This window comes from Oncorhynchus keta, chromosome 7 (assembly GCF_023373465.1).
Source record: "Oncorhynchus keta strain PuntledgeMale-10-30-2019 chromosome 7, Oket_V2, whole genome shotgun sequence".
Classification (NCBI taxonomy): Eukaryota; Metazoa; Chordata; class Actinopteri; order Salmoniformes; family Salmonidae; genus Oncorhynchus; species Oncorhynchus keta.
This window is the reverse complement of record NC_068427.1, coordinates 47,423,556-47,446,089: the sequence shown is the minus strand read 5'-3', so window position 1 is coordinate 47,446,089 and position 22,534 is coordinate 47,423,556. Positions and strand designations below refer to the sequence as shown.

At 47.4% G+C, this 22,534-nt stretch overlaps 1 protein-coding gene and 2 pseudogenes across 1 annotated transcript in view; all 3 read right to left on the bottom strand.

Moving 5' to 3' along the window:
• LOC118375226 (trace amine-associated receptor 6-like) overlaps positions 1 to 15,818 on the bottom strand; it is a 55,169-nt pseudogene extending 39,351 nt beyond the window's left edge.
• The window catches only part of LOC118375225 (trace amine-associated receptor 13c-like), a 189,367-nt gene that overhangs the window by 77,532 nt on the left and 89,301 nt on the right, over positions 1 to 22,534 (bottom strand). The window lies entirely within an intron of this gene.
• LOC127931185 (trace amine-associated receptor 13c-like) overlaps positions 1 to 22,534 on the bottom strand; it is a 200,701-nt pseudogene that overhangs the window by 88,954 nt on the left and 89,213 nt on the right.

Sequence of the window (22,534 nt, the reverse complement as noted above, 5' to 3'; positions counted from 1 at the left end):
TCCCAGTCCTCAGCAGTCCAATCCCTGTACCGTTTGCAGAATATCAGTCTGTCCCTGATGCTTTTCCTGGAGAGAAGTGGCTTCTTTGCTGCCCTTCTTGATACCAGGCCATCCCCAAAAGTATTTGCCTCACTGTGCATGCAGATACACACACCTGCCTGCTGCCAATCCTTAGCAAGCTATGTACTGGTGGTGCCCCGATCCCGCAGCTGAATCAACTTTAGGAGACGGTCTTGGTGCATGCTGGACTTTCGTGGGCGCCCTGAAGCCTTCTTCACAACAATTGAACCGCTCTCCTTGAAGTTCTTGATGATCTGATAAATGGTTGATTTGGGTGCAATATTACTGGCAGCAACATCTATGCCTGTGAAGCCCTGTGAAGCCCTACAGAACGGCATAGTCAAGATGCAGTAGATGGTATCGAGTACAGTATATACATATGAGATGACTAATGTAGGGTATGTAAGCATATAAAAGTGGCATTCTTTAAAGTGGCTAGTGATACATGTATTACATAAAGATGGCAATATGCAGTAGATGGTATCAAGTACAGTATATACATATGAGATGAGTAATGTAGGGTATGTAAACATATAAAAGTGGCTAGTGATACAGCTATTACATAAAGATGGCAAGATGCAGTAGATTTACATTTACATTTACATTTAAGTCATTTAGCAGACGCTCTTATCCAGAGCGACTTACAAATTGGTGCATACACCTTATGACATCCAGTGGAACAGCCACTTTACAATAGTGCATCTAAATCTTTTAAGGGGGGGGGGTGAGAAGGATTACTTTATCCTATCCTAGGTATTCCTTAAAGAGGTGGGGTTTCAGGTGTCTCCGGAAGGTGGTGATTGACTCCGCTGTCCTGGCGTCGTGAGGGAGTTTGTTCCACCATTGGGGGCCAGAGCAGCGAACAGTTTTGACTGGGCTGAGCGGGAACTGTACTTCCTCAGTGGTAGGGAGGCGAGCAGGCCAGAGGTGGATGAACGCAGTGCCCTTGATTGGGTGTAGGGCCTGATCAGAGCCTGGAGGTACTGAGGTGCCGTTCCCCTCACAGCTCCGTAGGCAAGCACCATGGTCTTGTAGCGGATGCGAGCTTCAACTGGAAGCCAGTGGAGAGAACGGAGGAGCGGGGTGACGTGAGAGAACTTGGGAAGGTTGAACACCAGACGGGCTGCGGCGTTCTGGATGAGTTGTAGGGGTTTAATGGCACAGGCAGGGAGCCCAGCCAACAGCGAGTTGCAGTAATCCAGACGGGAGATGACAAGTGCCTGGATTAGGACCTGCGCCGCTTCCTGTGTGAGGCAGGGTCGTACTCTGCGGATGTTGTAGAGCATGAACCTACAGGAACGGGCCACCGCCTTGATGTTAGTTGAGAACGACAGGGTGTTGTCCAGGATCACGCCAAGGTTCTTAGCGCTCTGGGAGGAGGACACAATGGAGTTGTCAACCGTGATGGCGAGATCATGGAACGGGCAGTCCTTCCCCGGGAGGAAGAGCAGCTCCGTCTTGCCGAGGTTCAGCTTGAAGTGGTGATCCGTCATCCACACTGATATGTCTGCCAGACATGCAGAGATGCGATTCGCCACCTGGTCATCAGAAGGGGGAAAGGAGAAGATTAATTGTGTGTCGTCTGCATAGCAATGATAGGAGAGACCATGTGAGGTTATGACAGAGCCAAGTGACTTGGTGTATAGCGAGAATAGGAGAGGGCCTAGAATAGAGCCCTGGGGGACACCAGTGGTGAGAGCGCGTGGTGAGGAGACAGATTCTCGCCACGCCACCTGGTAGGAGCGGCCTGTCAGGTAGGACGCAATCCAAGCGTGGGCCGCGCCGGAGATGCCCAACTCGGAGAGGGTGGAGAGGAGGATCTGATGGTTCACAGTATCGAAGGCAGCCGATAGGTCTAGAAGGATGAGAGCAGAGGAGAGAGAGTTAGCTTTAGCAGTGCGGAGCGCCTCCGTGATACAGAGAAGAGCAGTCTCAGTTGAATGACTAGTCTTGAAACCTGACTGATTTGGATCAAGAAGGTCATTCTGAGAGAGATAGCGGGAGAGCTGGCCAAGGACGGCACGTTCAAGAGTTTTGGAGAGAAAAGAAAGAAGGGATACTGGTCTGTAGTTGTTGACATCGGAGGGATCGAGTGTAGGTTTTTTCAGAAGGGGTGCAACTCTCGCTCTCTTGAAGACGGAAGGGACGTAGCCAGCGGTCAGGGATGAGTTGATGAGCGAGGTGAGGTAAGGGAGAAGGTCTCCGGAAATGGTCTGGAGAAGAGAGGAGGGGATAGGGTCAAGCGGGCAGGTTGTTGGGCGGCCGGCCGTCACAAGACGCGAGATTTCATCTGGAGAGAGAGGGGAGAAAGAGGTCAGAGCACAGGGTAGGGCAGTGTGAGCAGAACCAGCGGTGTCGTTTGACTTAGCAAACGAGGATCGGATGTCGTCGACCTTCTTTTCAAAATGGTTGACGAAGTCATCTGCAGAGAGGGAGGAGGGGGGGGAGGATTCAGGAGGGAGGAGAAGGTGGCAAAGAGCTTCCTAGGGTTAGAGGCAGATGCTTGGAATTTAGAGTGGTAGAAAGTGGCTTTAGCAGCAGAGACAGAGGAGGAAAATGTAGAGAGGAGGGAGTGAAAGGATGCCAGGTCCGCAGGGAGGCGAGTTTTCCTCCATTTCCGCTCGGCTGCCCGGAGCCCTGTTCTGTGAGCTCGCAATGAGTCGTCGAGCCACGGAGCGGGAGGGGAGGACCGAGCCGGCCTGGAGGATAGGGGACATAGAGAGTCAAAGGATGCAGAAAGGGAGGAGAGGAGGGTTGAGGAGGCAGAATCAGGAGATAGGTTGGAGAAGGTTTGAGCAGAGGGAAGAGATGATAGGATGGAAGAGGAGAGAGTAGGGGGAGAGAGAGCGAAGGTTGGGACGGCGCGATACCATCCGAGTAGGGGCAGTGTGGGAAGTGTTGGATGAGAGCGAGAGGGAAAAGGATACAAGGTAGTGGTCGGAGACTTGGAGGGGAGTTGCAATGAGGTTAGTGGAAGAACAGCATCTAGTAAAGATGAGGTCGAGCGTATTGCCTGCCTTGTGAGTAGGGGGGGAAGGTGAGAGGGTGAGGTCAAAAGAGGAGAGGAGTGGAAAGAAGGAGGCAGAGAGGAATGAGTCAAAGGTAGACGTGGGGAGGTTAAAGTCACCCAGAACTGTGAGAGGTGAGCCGTCCTCAGGAAAGGAGCTTATCAAGGCATCAAGCTCATTGATGAACTCTCCGAGGGAACCTGGAGAGCGATAAATGATAAGGATGTTAAGCTTGAAAGGGCTGGTAACTGTGACAGCATGGACTTCAAAGGAGGCGATAGACAGATGGGTAAGGGGAGAAAGAGAGAATGACCACTTGGGAGAGATGAGGATCCCGGTGCCACCACCCCGCTGACCAGAAGCTCTCGGGGTGTGCGAGAACACTTGGGCGGACGAAGAGAGAGCAGTAGGAGTAGCAGTGTTATCTGTGGTGATCCATCTTTCCGTCAGTGCCAAGAAGTCGAGGGACTGGAGGGAGGCATAGGCTGAGATGAACTCTGCCTTGTTGGCCGCAGATCGGCAGTTCCAGAGGCTACCGGAGACCTGGAACTCCACGTGGGTCGTGCGCGCTGGGACCACCAGATGAGGGTGGCCGCGGCCACGCGGTGTGGAGCGTTTGTATGGTCTGTGCAGAGAGGAGAGAACAGGGATAGACAGACACATAGTTGACAGGCTACAGAAGAGGCTACGCTAATGCAAGGAGATTGGAATGACACGTGGACTACACGTCTCGAATGTTCAGAAAGTTAAGCTTACGTAGCAAGAATCTTATTGACTAAAATGATTAAAATGATACAGTACTGCTGAAGTAGGCGAGCTGGCAGTGGCTGCGTTGTTGACTTTGTAGGCTAGCTGGCAGTGGCTGCGTTGTTGACACTACACTAATCAAGTCGTTCCGTTGAGTGTAATAGTTTCTACAGTGCTGCTATTCGGGGCTAGCTGGCTAGCTAGCAGTGTTGATTACGTTACGTTGCGTTAAAAGAACGACAATAGCTGGCTAGCTAACCTAGAAAATCGCTCTAGACTACACAATTATCTTTGATACAAAGACGGCTATGTAGCTAGCTATGTAGCTAGCTACGATCAAACAAATCAAACCGTTGTGCTGTAATGAAATTAAATGAAAATGTGATACTACCTGTGGAGCGAAGCGGAATGCGACCGGGTTGTTGAGTTCTATTCGGTAGACGTTGGCTAGCTGTTGTCTAGCTAGCAGTGTCTCCTACGTTAAGGACGACAAATAGCTGGCTAGCTAACCTCGGTAAATTAAGATAATCACTCTAAGACTACACACTCTAAGCTACACAATTATCTTGGATACGAAGACAGCAAAGACAACTATGTAGCTAGCTAACACTACACTAATCAAGTCGTTCAGTTGAGTGTAATAGTTTCTACAGTGCTGCTATTCGGTAGACGGTGGACGTTTGCTAGCTGGCTAGCTGCTGGGCAGATAGCAGTGTAGACTACGTTAGGACGACGAAATACGATAATTACGCAATTATCTTTGATACAAAGACGGCTATGTAGCTAGCTAAGAAGAAATTGCTAAGATTAGACAAATCAAACCGTTGTACTATAATGAAATGTATTGAAATGTAATGAAAAGTTATACTACCTGCGGACCGAAGTGTGGATGCGGTGGTATAGAGTACAGTATATAGAGTACATATGAGATGAGTAATGTATGGTATGTAAACATTATATTAAGTGGCATTGTTTAAAGTGGCTAGTGATACATTTTTAACATGCATTTTTAAAGTGGCTGGAGTTGAGTCAGTATGTTTGCAGCAGCCACTCAATGTTAGTGGTGGCTGTTTAACATTCTGTTGGCCTTGAGATAGAAGCTGTTTTTCAGTCTCTCGGTCCCAGCTTTGATGCACCTGTACTGACCTCGCCTTCTGGATGATTGCGGAGTGAACAGGCAGTGGCTCGGGTGGTTGTTGTCCTTGATGATCTTTATGGCATTCCTGTTACATTGGGTGGTGTAGGTGTCCTGAAGGGCAGGTATTTTGCGTTGTGCAGACCTCACTACCCTCTGGAGAGCCTTACAGTTGCCGTACCAGGCGGTGATACAGCCCAACAGGATGCTCTCGATTGTGCATCTGTAAAAGTGTGTGAGTGCTCTTGGTGACAAGCTGAATTTCTTCAGCCTCCTGAGGTTGAAAAGGTGCTGCTGCGCCTTCTTCACCACGCTGTCTGTGTGGGTGGACCAATTCAGTTTGTCTGTGATGTGTACGCCGAGTAACTTAAAACTTACTACCCTCTCCACTACTGTCCCGTCAATATGGATAGGGGGTGCTCCCTCTGCTGTTTCCTGAAGTCCACGATCATCTCCTTTGTTTTGTTGACGTTGAGTGTGAGGTTATTTTCCTGACACCACACTCCGAGGGCCCTCACCTCCTCCCTGTAGGCTGTCTCGTCGTTGTTGGTAATCCAGCCTACCAATGTGGTGTCGTCTGCAGACTTGATGATTGAGTTGACGCGTGCATGGCTACGCAGTCGTGGGTGAACAGGGAATACAGGAGAGGGATCAAAACGCTACCTAGTGTTGACGATCAGTGGGGTGGAGATGTTGTTACCTACCCTCACCACCTGGGAGCGGCCCGTCAGGAAGTCCAGGCCCGTCAGGAAGTCAGGAAGTCAACCCCGCCCAGTTGCACCGGGCGGGGTTGAGACCAAGGGTCTCGAGTTTGGAGGGTACTATGGTGTTAAATGCTGAGCTGTAGTCGATGAACAGCATTCTTACATATGTATTATTCTTGTCAAGATGGTTTAGGGCAGTGTGCAGTGTGGCAAGCAGGGTGTCAGGTAGGGTTGAGGTGATATGGTTCTTGACTAGTCTCTCAAAGCGCTTCATGATGACGGAAGTGAGTGCTACGGGCGGTAGTCGTTTAGCTCAGTTACCTTAGCTTTCTTGGGAACAGGAACAATTGTGGCCCTCTTGAAGCATGTGGGAACAGCAGACTGGGATAAGGATTGATTGAATATGTTCGTAAACACACCAGCCAGCTGGTCTGCGCATGCTCTGAGGATGCGGCTGGGGATGCCATCTTGGCCTGCAGCCTTGCGAGAGATAACACGTTTAAAAGTTTTACTCACGTCGGATGCAGTGAAGGAGAGGCCACAGGTTTTGTTAGCTGGCCATGTCAGTGGCACTGTATTGTCCTCAACGCGAGCAAAGAAGTTGTTTAGTCTGTCTGGGAGCAAGACATCCTGGTCCGCGACGGGGCTCGTTTTCTTTTTGTTACCCGTGATTGACTGTAGACCCTGCCACATACCTCTTGGCGGCAGCGTAGCCTAGTGGTTAGAGCGTTGGACTAGTAACCTGAAGGTTGTGAGTTCAAATCTGCCCCTGAACAGGCAGTTTCCAGGCCGTCATTGAAAATAAGAATCTGTTCTTAACTGACTTGCCTGGTTAAATAAAGGTAAAATAAATAAATAAAATTGTGTCTGAGCCGTTGAATTGCAACTCTACATTGTCTCTATACTGAGGCTTAGCTTGTTTGATTGCCTTGCGGAGGGAAGAGCTCCACTGTTTGTATTCGGTCATGTTTCCGGTCACCTTACCCTGGTTAAAAGCAGTGGTTTTCACTTTCAGTTATGCGCACATGCTGCCATCAATCCACGCTTTCTGGTTTGGGAATGTTTCAACAGTTGCTGTGTGTACGACATCGCCGATGCACTTGCTAATAAACTCACTCACCGAATCAGCGTATTCGTCAATGTTGTTGTTTGACGCAACGCAGAATATATCCCAATCCACGTGAATGAAGCAATCTTGAAGCGTGGAATCAGATTGGTCGGACCAGCATTGAACAGACCTGAGCGCGGGAGCTTCCTGTTTTAGTCTCTATCTATAGGCAGAGAGCAACAAAATGGAGTCGTGGTCAGCTATTCCGAAAGGAGGGCGAGGGAGAGCCTTATAATCGTCGCGGAAGTTAGAATAACAATGATCCAGGGTTTTACCAGCCCTGGTTGCACAATCAATATGCTGATAGAATTTAGGGAGTCTTGTTTTCAGATTAGCCTTGTTAAAAACCCCTAGCTACAATGAATGCAGCCTCAGGATATGTGGTTTCCAGTTTACATTGAGTCAAATAAAGTTTGTTCAGGGCCATCGATGTGTCTGCTTGGGGAGGAATATATGCGGCTGTGATTATAATCGAAGAGATGTCTCTTGGTAGATAATGCGGTAGACATTTGATTGTGAGGAATTCTAAGTCAGGTGAACAGAAGGACTTGAGTTCCTTTATGCATTCCTTTATGTTGTTATGATCAGACCACGTCTCGTTAATCATAAGGCATACCCCCCCGCCCCTCTTCTTACCAGAAAGATGCTTGTTTCTGTCGGCGCAATGTGTGAAGAAACCAGCTGGCTGTACCGACTCCGATAGCGTGTCTCGAGTGAGCCACCCTCCTTTTGAAGCTTCCAGTCTGTTATTCGAACTCAATCAGCATGGCAGAGTGATCTCCAGCCGTGTCCTCATCAACACTCACACCTGTGTTAACGAGAGAATAACTGACATGATGTCAGCTGGTCCTTTTGTGGCAGGGCTGAAATGCAGTGGAATTTTTTTGGGGGATTCAGTTCATTCTCATGGCAAAGAGGGACTTTGCAATTAATTGCAATTCATCTGATCCCTCTTCATAACATTCTGGAGTATTGGCACATTGCCATCGTACAAACTGAGGCAGCAAACTTTGTGAAAATTAATATTTGTGTCATTCTCAAAACTTTTGGCCATGACTGTACACTCCTGTACAGTCATGTGGCGGACTGCAATAGCATCGAACAGTCCCCACGATATGCAACTGTTCAGGGAAGTCAGGAACCAATACACGCAGTCAGTCAGGAAAGCTAAAGCCAGCTTCTTCAGGCAGAAGTTTGCATCCTGTAGCTCCAACTCCAAAAAGTTCTGGGACACTGTGAAGTCCATGGAGAACAAGAGCACCTCCTCCCAGCTGCCCACTGCACTGAGGCTAGGGAACACGGTCACCACCGACAAATCCATGATTATCGAAAACTTCAACAAGCATTTCTCAACGGCTGGCCATGCCTTCCGCCTGGCTACTCCTACCTCGGCCAACAGCTCCGGCCCCCCGCAGCTCCTCGCCCAAGCCTCTCCAGGTTCTCCTTTACCCAAATCCAGATAGCAGATGTTCTGAAAGAGCTGCAAAACCTGGACCCGTATAAATCAGCTGGGCTTGACAATCTGGACCCTCTATTTCTGAAACTATCCGCCGCCATTGTCGCAACCCCTATTACCAGCCTGTTCAACCTCTCTTTCATATCGTCTGAGATCCCCAAGGACTGGAAAGCTGCCGCAGTCATCCCCCTCTTCAAAGGGGAGACACCCTGGACCCAAACTGTTACAGACCTATATCCATCCTGCCCTGCCTATCTAAGGTCTTCGAAAGCCAAGTCAACAAACAGGTCACTGACCATCTCGAATCCCACCGTACCTTCTCCGCTATGCAATCTGGTTTCCGAGCCGGTCACGGGTGCACCTCAGCCACACTCAAGGTACTAAACGACATCATAACCGCCATCGATAAAAGACAGTACTGTGCAGCCGTCTTCATCGACCTTGCCAAGGCTTTCGACTCTGTCAATCACCATATTCTTATCGGCAGACTCAGTAGCCTCGGTTTTTCGGATGACTGCCTTGCCTGGTTCACCAATTACTTTGCAGACAGAGTTCAGTGTGTCAAATCGGAGGGCATGTTGTCCGGTCCTCTGGCAGTCTCTATGGGGGTGCCACAGGGTTCAATTCTCGGGCCGACTCTTTTCTCTGTATATATCAATGATGTTGCTCTTGCTGCGGGTGATTCCCTGATCCACCTCTACGCAGACGACACCATTTTATACACTTTCAGCCCGTCATTGGACACTGTGCTATCTAACCTCCAATCGAGCTTCAATGCCATACAACACTCCTTCCGTGGCCTCCAACTGCTCTTAAACGCTAGTAAAACCAAATGCATGCTTTTCAACCGATCGCTGCCTGCACCCGCATGCCCGACTAGCATCACCACACTGGATGGTTCCGACCTTGAATATGTGGACACCTATAAGTACCTAGGTGTCTGGCTAGACTGCAAACTCTCCTTCCAGACCCATATCAAACATCTCCAATCGAAAATCAAATCAAGTATCGGCTTTCTATTCCGCAACAAAGCCTCCTTCACTCACGCTGCCAAGCTTACCCTAGTAAAACTGACTATCCTAGCGATCCTCGACTTCGGCGACGTCATCTACAAAATTGCCTCCAACACTCTACTCAGCAAACTGGATGCAGTTTATCACAGTGCCATCCGTTTTGTCACTAAAGCACCTTATACTACCCACCACTGCGACTTGTATGCTCTAGTCGGCTGGCCCTCGCTACATATTCGTCGCCAGACCCACTGGCTTCAGGTCATCTACAAGGCCATGCTAGGCAAAGCTCCTCCTTATCTCAGCTCACTGGTCACGATGGCAACACCCATCCGTAGCACGCGCTCCAGCAGGTGTATCTCACTGATCATCCCTAAAGCCAACACCTCATTCGGCCGCCTTTCGTTCCAGTACTCTGCTGCCTGTGACTGGAACGAATTGCAAAAATAGCTGAAGTTGGAGACTTTTATCTCCCTCACCAACTTCAAACATCAGCTAGCTGAGCAGCTAACCGATCGCTGCAGCTGTACATAATCTATTGGTAAATAGCACACCCATTTTCACCTACCTCATTCCCACAGTTTTTATTTATTTACTTTTCTGCTCTTTTGCACACCAATATCTCTACCTGTACATGATCATCTGATCATTTATCACTCCAGTGTTAATCTGCAATATTGTAATTATTTGCCTACCTCCTCATGCCTTTTGCACACATTGTATATAGACTCCCCTTTTTCTCTGTGTTATTGACTTGTTAATTGTTTACTCCATGTGTAACTCTGTGTTGTCTGTTCACACTGCTATGCTTTATCTTGGCCAGGTCGCAGTTGCAAATGAGAACCTGTTCTCAACTAGCCTACCTGGTTAAATAAAGGTGAAATAAAAAATAAATAAAAACACTTGATGAAGACGTTGTGTCACAATTGAGCCACTGGAGGGAGATGTTAAACAACATATAGTACGACTCATGATGTCCTCGGAATGTACTTTTAGAATACTTGCTATTTATCATTGAATAACACGGAACAACCACAAATGTATGCCTTCTCAAAGTCACTCAAATCCAATCCATCCAAATCATTCTGTATCAACACAACATGTATCTATGATGACAACACTGAGATAAGTAATGTCTCGTATTGTTACATGAAAGAAGCAGTTACAACAATTGTATAACATAACTATGTCAATCCTATGTTTGTGAAACTAGGGAATAAAATTATAGGAAGTTCAGAGTTAAAATAGGATTAGTCATTTATTGAGGAATTAACAAGTGGCAGAAAATAGATGAAAAGTAAGAAATTGTCAATTGCTGTTGTTCTGGGATTGGTTTGCACTTTTGCACAAAAAGAACGTTAATCTCTAGGAGACAGAACGAATCTCCTTCCTGAGCGGTATGATGGCTGCGTGGTCCCATGGTGTTTATACTTGCATACTATTGTTTGTACAGATGAACATGGTACCTTCAGGCGTTTGGAAATTGCTCCAAGTCTGGATGAACCAGACTTGTGGAGGTAAAAAAAAAAAAAAAATCTGAGGTATTGGCGATTACTTTAGATTTTCCCATGATGTCAAGCAAAGAGGCACTGAGTTTGAAGGTAGGCCTTGGAATACATCCACAGGTACACCTCCAATTGCTTCAGGCTAATTGACATCATTTTGAAGCTTCTAAAGCCATGACATCATTTTCTGGAATTTCCCAAGCTGTTTAAAGGCACAGTCAACTTAGTGTATGTAAACTTCTGACCCACTGGAATTGTGATACAGTGAATTATAAGTGAAATAAACTGTCTGTAAACAATAGTTGGAATAACTTCTTGTATCATGCAAAAAGTAGATGTCCAAACCAACTTGCCAAAACTATAGTTTGTTTTAAGAAGACATTTGTGGAGTGGTTGAAAACCGAGTTTTAATGACTCCAACCTATGAGTATGTTAACTTCTGACATAAACTGTATATAAAACACAGTGCTGTAACCCAAACAAAGAGTGAGGTGTAAATCTCTAATAAATACACGGGACAAGACCAGTAATAGCAATACACAAGACTAGACCCGTAATAACAAGTGCACACTGACACTGACACAAGCCAATACAACAGAGCAACAGAAATGGAATAATAATTGACAAGGACAATGTGGAACAGAGGGCACATATTTACACCTACTTATCAAGGGGAACCAGGTGTGTGTAATGAGACAAGACAGTCCAGGGTTGGTGGTAATGATCCATTTCAGTGAAGCCTAGAAAGCTGGTGATGTAGACCTCCAGAGCTGGTGAACAGAATGAGCAGCAGTACCGGTAGAGAGCCAGACCCGGTCGCCAGGCGAGACAGGCGCCTCACTGCGATGGCAGTCGGTCTGTTCCTTGTGCCAACATACGGCCCGCTGGAGATGAGTGTGTGCAGCGTTCCAGATTTCCTCAGCATGTCAAAACCACTCGTCCACTGCAGGGGCCTCGGTCTGCCTCGGATACCAAGGTGCCAGGGCCGGCTGATACCCCAATGTACTCAGCTCAAGGTAGAAAATATGCCCACTCCCCCAGCCAGTCCTGACAGTAAGATCTCAGCAACATGCCCACTTCCTTGACCCTCTCCACCTGCCCATTTGCTTGAGGACGGTACCCGGAGGTGAGACTGACTGTGACCCCCAGGTGTTCCATGAACGCCTTCCATACGTGTGAGGTGAACTGAGGGCCATGGTCTGACACAATGCACTATGGGATCCAGTACTGCCAGAAGACCTTGAGTAAAAAGATCCTCCGCGGTTTGCATGGCCGACGGAAACCAAGGCAGTGGAAGGAGGCGACAAGCTTTGGAAAACCGGTCCATAATGATGAGAACAGTGGTGTTCCCCTGGGAGGGGGAAGGTCAGTGACAAAGTCCACCAAGCGGTGAGACCAGTTTCAATGTGGAACCGGCAGGGGAAGGCACCTTCCATAAGGGAGGTTTCTGGGCGTCTTACACTGGGGACAGATGGAGCAGGAAGAGACGTCTCTAGCCAAGGTGGGCCACCAGTACTTCTCAGTTACGCAGGCGATGGTATGGCCTATCCCAGGATGACACAACAACACAGGCACTGTGTGCGCCCAGGTAAGGAGCCGGTCCTGCACACCCGTGGACACGTTGTCGCAGTCCTCCGGGCAATGTGCAGGTGCTGTTTCCATACGCAGGATCTGCCATATGTCGGCGTCCATGTCCCACACATTTTATTTGATTTCTACTGAGTGACTGAAACAAGGATGCTATCATTTTCAGACAAACAGATTACTTCCTTCAGCACACTACTACTAATAAAATGTTCAATATATTTCCTTTAACATCCTCTGTGTTGTGTTCTTATTGTTTAACCATTGATATGTTCCAGGTCATTTTGAGAACTTAAGGAGCATCAGGTACTGCTGGAATATCTACCAATAGCAGGTCCATCTTTATGTGATAAATAACACTGGTCACTGTTCAAAACATTTATAAAGAATAGTCTTCACTTTAGATTAGGGGAAAAACAACTTTACTAATGAGTATTAAATGGTAAAAATACATTAATTAAACATCTTTGGAATGATCTTATGAATCATATACTATAAAAGTTGTTTATAATTATGTGAATTACCAGTTAACTAAAATAAATATTGGATTAATGACAAATGAATAAACAATTTACGAATCAAATATTAATTATTTAGTGTGATACCCACTCTTTATATTCCTTCAGAGTAAACAGCATCTGAGAGAGCTGCTCTGGTGTGACCCTTGACCTGGCAGCAGTGATGTAGTGAGAGTAGTGGTACTGTTCATACACCAGTATGTTGACATTGAAGTGTCTGCTGTGGTCTCCTGCACTATTGTGCTGAATAATTCATGTGTAACTGTAGTAGTTATTTATAAATGTGAGAATACCTAGATGAATAACATTACACAAAATGGGGCGTAATATTAAAAAGTGAGCAGAATGTAAATTCCTTACAATGTGTGCCCAATGGGTGTAAAACTCTGAAATAAAACTTTTTTAAACTTTGCTCTTCAGTCCATCATTTTCAATTTGCATCAAATGATATAATGATCAATGTTTTTATTTTAGGGTATTTCCATATATATATATATAGGTTTTCCCATTTAGAAATGAAAACATCTTCTGTATCTAGTCCCCCAATTGAAGAAGTCATAAGTATGTGGACACCTTCACTTGTAGTGTATTAAAGGTTGTAACCCTTTAAATATAATGTTCAGTTAAATTATATATTTAGATATTGGTTCTATTACCCTGTAAGCAGTCTATGAACTGCAGTAAATTATATATTTAGATATTGGTTCTCATGAGTGACTGCAATCCACACTTTGGTTTTTGTAGTCACTGCCAACAGACAATAATGTTACCATCCTTCAGCACACTACTACAACAGTGTGACTGTTTTGGAATAAAATGTTCAATACATTTCCTTTAACATCCTCTGTGTTGTGTGCTTATTGTTTAACCATTGATTTGTTCTAGGTCATTTTGAGAACTTAAGGAGCATCCAGGACTGCTGGAATGTCTACCAATAGTAGCATGTCCATCTTTATGTGATAAATTAAACTGGTCACTGTTCAAAACATTTATAAATGATTAGAAAGTATGAATAGTCCTCACTTTAGATTAGGGACGGCAACACGACTTGCAGAGAGACCAAAACTCTCACGACTTACTAATGATTATTAAATGGTTCATAGACATTTATTAAACATCTTATGAATATACATTATTATACATTATAAATGATTTAGTGTGTTACCCAATCTCCATATTCATTCACACTCAACAGCTTCTGAGAGAGCTGCTCTGGTGTGACCCCTGACCTTTCAGCAGTGAAGTAGTGAGAGTTTTGGAAGTGTCAATACCCAGTATGTTGAGGTTGAAGTGTCTGCTACAGTCTCCTGGGCTGTTGTGTTGAATAATTAATATATATACTGTAGAAGTTATTTATAAATGTGAGAATACCAAGATAAGTAACATTTGACAAATGTGGCCTTAATATTAAATGGTGAGCAAACTCTAAATGCCTTACAAATGGTTCATTACTTAATGTTACTATAAAGTATTACACATAATTGCATTTTTTGAACATTTTAAAATCAACTACTTATACAATACACCACTGAGATAGACTTAGACCTTATCTGATAAGCAGTATAGTACATTTCAACTTAACAACACAGGATGAAGACTTTGTGTCACAATTGAGCCACTAGAGGGAGATGTTAAACAACATATAGAATGACTCATGTTGTCCTGGGAATGTACTTTTAGAATACTTACATACTATGTATCATTAAATAACAAGGAACAACCATAAGCCTTAGGTATTTGTAGTATACAATCCACAATGACTACAATGTATTTTATAAAACAACCACATACATGCCTCCTCCAAGTCATTCCATTATAAAACACCACATGTATCTATGATGACAACACTGAGATAAGTAATGTCAGTGTATTGTTTCATGAAATAAATAATTACAACAATTGTATTACAAAACTATATCAAACCTATGTTGGCCTACCGAGGGAATACAATTATAGGAACTATGAACACCTTCATTTCAGATTTAAAATACGTTTAGCTGTCACTTTGAACCATGGATAAAAGAAAGCATAAATTATTGGATTAATTAAGGAATTAACAAGTGGCAGAAAACTGATGAAATATGCTAAGAAATTTTCTAATAAAATAGAAAAAAAGAGAAAACAAATAGAGATGGAATCCAACAAATTAAATAGTTGACAACAACAATAGCTAGAGTTTTTGCTGCTTTTCTCTCAGACTTACTTGCCTGTACAGTTTTAACACCAGACACTCTGGGAGCCTCTTTTGAAAATACCTTTCTGGCCTGTGATCTGGCCACCACAAAGATTTTCAAATAAAGTGTTATAATAATAGAACACGGGACAACCATTGTAATTACAAGGTCAATTATATTAACCCAGGTTATTCCTTCAACAATAAAACATTCTGTCAAACACCTACGCAGTACCTGCACATTTACAACTTTTTTATAATAACAGCATCGTATATGATACAACAAGACCAGGTAATGGATATACAACAGATAGTTCCTGTTATTGTTATTTTAGAGTGGTACAATAAGGGATCACACACAGCAACATAGCGGTCAATAGATATCAAGACCAAATTGCCCAGAGATAAAGTAGTACATAAAAAAGTCATGTAGAAATGAAACACACAGAAATATTCCCCAAAACCCCAGCATGGTTCCATTGTTGCTACAGTCATTACTGGTATCACAATCAGTCCCACCAGGAGATCTGACACAGCCAGAGAGAGGATGAGCAGGTTGGTTGGAGTGTGGAGCTGCTTGAAGTGAGAGATGGAGATGATCACCAGTAGGTTCAAAAATACTGTAACTGCTGAAATCAATGAGAAGAAGATGTACAGTGTTATGTAGATAGATGTCGATAGCAAAGCCTTTCTGCAAGAGGAGTTTCCATCTTGAAAACAGTATTTAATATCTTCATGTTTCTCCATTTGTAATAAAAGGTGAAAATGCTGAGGTCCTGCTCCTGCTTGGTCCTGTGTGTGACCCTGTCAGGTCCGCCTTCTGACAAACTGAGCTCTGCCTCTCTATTTATCCCTGAGTTACTGACAGCCACTCCCCTCCCCAGGATCTCTCTGACACAGACACACACACACACACACACACACACACACACACACACACACACACACACACACACACACACACACACACACACACACACACACACACACACACACACACACACACACACACACACACACACACACATGAACAAACGGTTGGATAAACAAATAATTAATGAAAGCATGATGTAATGTATGACAGGATTGGATGTTGCTGTGCCCAGCGAGCCTGTCCTTCAGCCTTACTGATAGTTGGAGATGAGAGAAAAGGTACATTTTCTCCAAATCAATTCAAATGTATTTCTCTCAAGCTCCGATCAGGTGAGTACCTTAGAAGTGAAATGCTTACTTACAAGCCTTTTTTAACCAACAATGCAGTTTTAAGAAAAAATAAATGTAAAGTGAAAAATATATAAGTAAAAAATAAGAGTAACAAATAATTTGAGCAGCAGTTCTTACGATCTTCTTCATCTGATGAGGAGTAGGAAAGTTCAGACCAAACTGCAGCGTGGTACATGTCCAAGTTAAATGTATTACAACTGAACACTGAATAAAAGAATAACAAAAGTGCAACAACGAAAATCGAAACAGTCCTATCAGGTGAAACAACATAAGGGGGCAGAGTAGCCTAGTGGTTAGAGCGTTGGACTAGTAGCCGGAAGGTTGCAAGCAAGTTCAAATCCCTGAGCTGACAAGTTCAAATCCCCGAGCTGACAAGGTACAAATCTGTCGTTCTGACCCCCTGAACAGGCAGTTAACCCACTGTTCCTAGGCCGTCATTGAAAATAAGAATTTGTTCTTAACTGACTTGCCTAGTAAAATAAAGGTAAAAATAAAAATGAAAAAAAATAAAAATAAAACAACTACCCACAAACACAGGTGGGAACAGGAAACCTAAGTATGGTTCTCAATCACAGAGACAACGATAGACAGCTGCCTCTGATTGGGAACCATACCAGGCCAAACACAGAAATACAAAACATAGAACAAAACATAGAATGCCCACACCAACTCACGCCCTGACCAAACCAAAATAGAGATAAAAAAGGAACTAAGGTCAGGACGTGACACCACCCCCACCACCCAAAGGTGCGGACTCCGGCTGCAAAACCAGAACCATAGGGGAGGGTAGGGACTCCGGCTGCAAAACCAGAACCTATAGGGGAGGGTCTGGTTGGGCATTTCACAGCGGTGGCGGCTCTGGTGCGGGACATAGACCCCACTGCACCTTAGTCATGTCCCACTTACGAAGCGCCTATGGAGGTGCGACCCTCGCCGCCGACCCCGGACTGGGGACCCTTACAGCGGGCACTGAATAGGAGGGAGACTCTGGCAGCGCCGGACAGGAGGGGGCTCTGGCAGCTCCGGACTGACGGGTGGCTCTGGCAGCGCGGGACAGGCGGGAGGCTCTGGCAGCTCTGGCAGCTCTGGACAGTGGTGGCTCTGGCAGCTCCCGGATAGACGGGCGGCTCTGGCAGCGCCGGACAGGCGGGCGGCTCTGGCAGCTCTGGACAGACGGGTTGCTCTGGCAGCTTTGGACAGACGGGCGGCTCTGGCAGCTCCCGGACATACAGACGGCTATGGCAGCTCCGGACAGAAAAAGGCGGCTCTGGCAGCTCCGGACAGACGGGCGGTTCTGGCAGCTCCGGACAGACGGGCGTCGAGGGCGGTTCTGGCAGCTCCGGACAGACGGGCGTCGAGGGCGGCTCCGGCAGCTCCGGACAGGAGGGCGGCTCTGGCAGCTCCGGACAGAAAGGGCAGCTCTGGCAGCTCTGGACAGGAGGGAGCTCCGGACAGGCGTGAGAACCTGGAGGGAGGAGACAGAGAGACAGCCTGGTGTGTGGGGCTGCCACAGGACCCACCAGGCTGGGGAGACCTACAGGAGGCCTGGTGCTTGGAGGAGGCACCAGACGGACCGGGCTGTGGGGGCCAACACCGTCTGGACCTCTTCGTGCAGTCCACTGGGAATAGAGTGCGGAGTGCCGGCTCATCCCATCCTCTGGAGGCTGCCACACTACGAAAGATGAGGGCCTAATCCGCAGTGATCTGGGCACCATGCTGGAGTTGGAAAACTCTCTCACCTCCATCTCTGCCCTCTGGAGGACCACCCTGAACAGAGCCATGAACCTCTCAAACAAACCCAGCTCCTCCTTTCCTTTCTCCCAGATGGTCGTAGCCCATTCCAATGACCGTCCGGTCAGCAGGGAAATGACCGTAGCAACCTTGGAACACTCGGTGGTAGGGGCTCCCGTATGATAGGTGAAATAGAGGAGCCCCGGAATAGGAAGCCACGGCATTTTGATGTAGTGCCGTCATACTTCTCCGGAAGGGACAGTCGGGCTTCGATGACCTGGGTGGACGGCTGGGGGACTGGCTCACTGCAACGACCCATGGTAGGAGGCCCTACAGAGGATTGGAGAACCTTGCTGGTGGTGTCGAGGCGGTAGAGAACGCGGAGGACCTCCTTCACTGTAGTACCCAGTAGAGCCAGCTGGTGGTGTCAAGGCGGCTGAGAACGCGGAGGCCCTCCATCACGGTCGTACCCAGTAGAGCCAGATGGTGGTGTCGAGGCGGCTGAGAACGCGGAGGACCTCCTTCAAGGTCATACCCAGTACTGCCAGCTGGAGGTGTTGGTGGAGTATATCACCCTGTTCCTTGAACATGTGGAAGATGCTGTTATCTTCTGCTGCTTACATATTTTCTGATGCAGTATTCTGTAACGTATTTGCTTGGAGTCAGGAAGCAGGTCGAGAAGGTACATTTTTTTTTAAAGCAGACAAACAAAACAGGAGAAGCGTACTGAACATGAACAAAACCAATACTGCCTGATAACTGAGGCCACTGATTGCTATATAAAGTAGTCAGGGTGGTGATTAAGTCCAGGTGTGCGTAATGATGGGGAGCAGGTGTGTGCAATGATGGTTGCCAGGTGTGCATAATGTGGGTTGCCAGGCCCGGTGAGTAGTAGACCAGCGATGCCGATCACGGAGTGAGCAGGAGTAGGCATGACAAGGGTAAAAGAATACGCACACAATACAGGATGTTTAAGGAAATACATTTACATTTACATTACATTTAAGTCATTTAGCAGACGCTCTTATCCAGAGCGACTTACAAATTGGTGCATTCACCTTATGACATCCAGTGGAACAGCCACTTTACAATAGTGCATCTAAATCTTTTAAGGGGGGGGGGTGAGAAGGATTACTTTATCCTATCCTAGGTATTCCTTAAAGAGGTGGGGTTTCAGGTGTCTCCGGAAGGTGGTGATTGACTCCGCTGTCCTGGCGTCGTGAGGGAGTGTGTTCCACCATTGGGGAGCCAGAGCAGCGAACAGTTTTGACTGGGCTGAGCGGGAACTGTACTTCCTCAGTGGTAGGGAGGCGAGCAGGCCAGAGGTGGATGAACGCAGTGCCCTTGTTTGGGTGTAGGGCCTGATCAGAGCCTGGAGGTACTGAGGTGCCGTTCCCCTCACAGCTCCGTAGGCAAGCACCATGGTCTTGTAGCGGATGCGAGCTTCAACTGGAAGCCAGTGGAGAGAGCGGAGGAGCGGGGTGACGTGAGAGAACTTGGGAAGGTTGAACACCAGACGGGCTGCGGCGTTCTGGATGAGTTGTAGGGGTTTAATGGCACAGGCAGGGAGCCCAGCCAACAGCGAGTTGCAGTAATCCAGACGGGAGATGACAAGTGCCTGGATTAGGACCTGCGCCGCTTCCTGTGTGAGGCAGGGTCGTACTCTGCGGATGTTGTAGAGCATGAACCTACAGGAACGGGCCACCGCCTTGATGTTAGTTGAGAACGACAGGGTGTTGTCCAGGATCACGCCAAGGTTCTTAGCGCTCTGGGAGGAGGACACAATGGAGTTGTCAACCGTGATGGCGAGATCATGGAACGGGCAGTCCTTCCCGGGAGGAAGAGCAGCTCCGTCTTGCCGAGGTTCAGCTTGAGGTGGTGATCCGTCATCCACACTGATATGTCTGCCAGACATGCAGAGATGCGATTCGCCACCTGGTCATCAGAAGGGGGAAAGGAGAAGATTAATTGTGTGTCGTCTGCATAGCAATGATAGGAGAGACCATGTGAGGTTATGACAGAGCCAAGTGACTTGGTGTATAGCGAGAATAGGAGAGGGCCTAGAACAGAGCCCTGGGGACACCAGTGGTGAGAGCGCGTGGTGAGGAGACAGATTCTCGCCACGCCACCTGGTAGGAGCGACCTGTCAGGTAGGACGCAATCCAAGCGTGGGCCGCGCCAGAGATGCCCAACTCGGAGAGGGTGGAGAGGAGGATCTGATGGTTCACAGTATCGAAGGCAGCCGATAGGTCTAGAAGGATGAGAGCAGAGGAGAGAGAGTTAGCTTTAGCAGTGCGGAGCGCCTCCGTGATACAGAGAAGAGCAGTCTCAGTTGAATGACTAGTCTTGAAACCTGACTGATTTGGATCAAGAAGGTCATTCTGAGAGAGATAGCGGGAGAGCTGGCCAAGGACGGCACGTTCAAGAGTTTTGGAGAGAAAAGAAAGAAGGGATACTGGTCTGTAGTTGTTGACATCGGAGGGATCGAGTGTAGGTTTTTTCAGAAGGGGTGCAACTCTCGCTCTCTTGAAGACGGAAGGGACGTAGCCAGCGGTCAGGGATGAGTTGATGAGCGAGGTGAGGTAAGGGAGAAGGTCTCCGGAAATGGTCTGGAGAAGAGAGGAGGGGATAGGGTCGAGCGGGCAGGTTGTTGGGCGGCCGGCCGTCACAAGACGCGAGATTTCATCTGGAGAGAGAGGGGAGAAAGAGGTCAGAGCACAGGGTAGGGCAGTGTGAGAAGAACCAGCGGTGTCGTTTGACTTAGCAAACGAGGATCGGATGTCGTCGACCTTCTTTTCAAAATGGTTGACGAAGTCATCTGCAGAGACAGGAGGAGGGGGAGGGGGAGGAGGATTCAGGAGGGAGGAGAAGGTGGCAAAGAGCTTCCTAGGGTTAGAGGCAGATGCTTGGAATTTAGAGTGGTAGAAAGTGGCTTTAGCAGCAGAGACAGAGGAGGAAAATGTAGAGAGGAGGGAGTGAAAGGATGCCAGGTCCGCAGGGAGGCGAGTTTTCCTCCATTTCCGCTCGGCTGCCCGGAGCCCTGTTCTGTGAGCTCGCAATGAGTCGTCGAGCCACGGAGCGGGAGGGGAGGACCGAGCCGGCCTGGAAGATAGGGGACATAGAGAGTCAAAGGATGCAGAAAGGGGAGGAGAGGAGGGTTGAGGAGGCAGAATCAGGAGATAGGTTGGAGAAGGTTTGAGCAGAGGGAAGAGATGATAGGATGGAAGAGGAGAGAGTAGCGGGGGAGAGAGAGCGAAGGTTGGGATGGCGCGATACCATCCGAGTAGGGGCAGTGTGGGAAGTGTTGGATGAGAGCGAGAGGGAAAAGGATACAAGGTAGTGGTCGGAGACTTGGAGGGGAGTTGCAATGAGGTTAGTGGAAGAACAGCATCTAGTAAAGATGAGGTCGAGCGTATTGCCTGCCTTGTGAGTAGGGGGGGAAGGTGAGAGGGTGAGGTCAAAAGAGGAAAGGAGTGGAAAGAAGGAGGCAGAGAGGAATGAGTCAAAGGTAGACGTGGGGAGGTTAAAGTCGCCCAGAACTGTGAGAGGTGAGCCGTCCTCAGGAAAGGAGCTTATCAAGACATCAAGCTCATTGATGAACTCTCCGAGGGGACCTGGAGGGCGATAAATGATAAGGATGTTAAGCTTGAAAGGGCTGGTAACTGTGACAGCATGAAATTCAAAGGAGGCGATAGACAGATGGGTAAGGGGAGAAAGAGAGAATGACCACTTGGGAGAGATGAGGATCCCGGTGCCACCACCCCGCTGACCAGAAGCTCTCGGGGTGTGCGAGAACACGTGGGCGGACGAAGAGAGAGCAGTAGGAGTAGCAGTGTTATCTGTGGTGATCCATGTTTCCGTCAGTGCCAAGAAGTCGAGGGACTGGAGGGAGGCATAGGCTGAGATGAACTCTGCCTTGTTGGCCGCAGATCGGCAGTTCCAGAGGCTACCGGAGACCTGGAACTCCACGTGGGTCGTGCGCGCTGGGACCACCAGATTAGGTGGCCGCGGCCACGCGGTGTGGAGCGTTTGTATGGTCTGTGCAGAGAGGAGAGAACAGGGATAGACAGACACATAGTTGACAGGCTACAGAAGAGGCTACGCTAATGCAAGGAGATTGGAATGACAAGTGGACTACACGTCTCGAATGTTCAGAAAGTTAAGCTTACGTAGCAAGAATCTTATTGACTAAAATGATTAAAATGATACAATACTGCTGAAGTAGGCTAGCTGGCAGTGGCTGCGTTGTTGACTTTGTAGGCTAGCTGGCAGTGGCTGCGTTGTTGAGACTACACTAATCAAGTCGTTCCGTTGAGTGTAATAGTTTCTACAGTGCTGCTATTCGTGGGCTAGCTGGCTAGCTAGCAGTGTTGATTACGTTACGTTGCGTTAAAGAACGACAATAGCTGGCTAGCTAACTATGGCTATGCGACCGGGTTGTTGAGTGCGGAAGTTCTATTCAGTAGACGTTGGCTAGCTGTTGGCTAACTAGCAGTGTCTCCTACGTTAAGGACGACAAATATATCTAACATTTAATTCACAAACACTATTTGCAAAGACGTGAGGAAGTG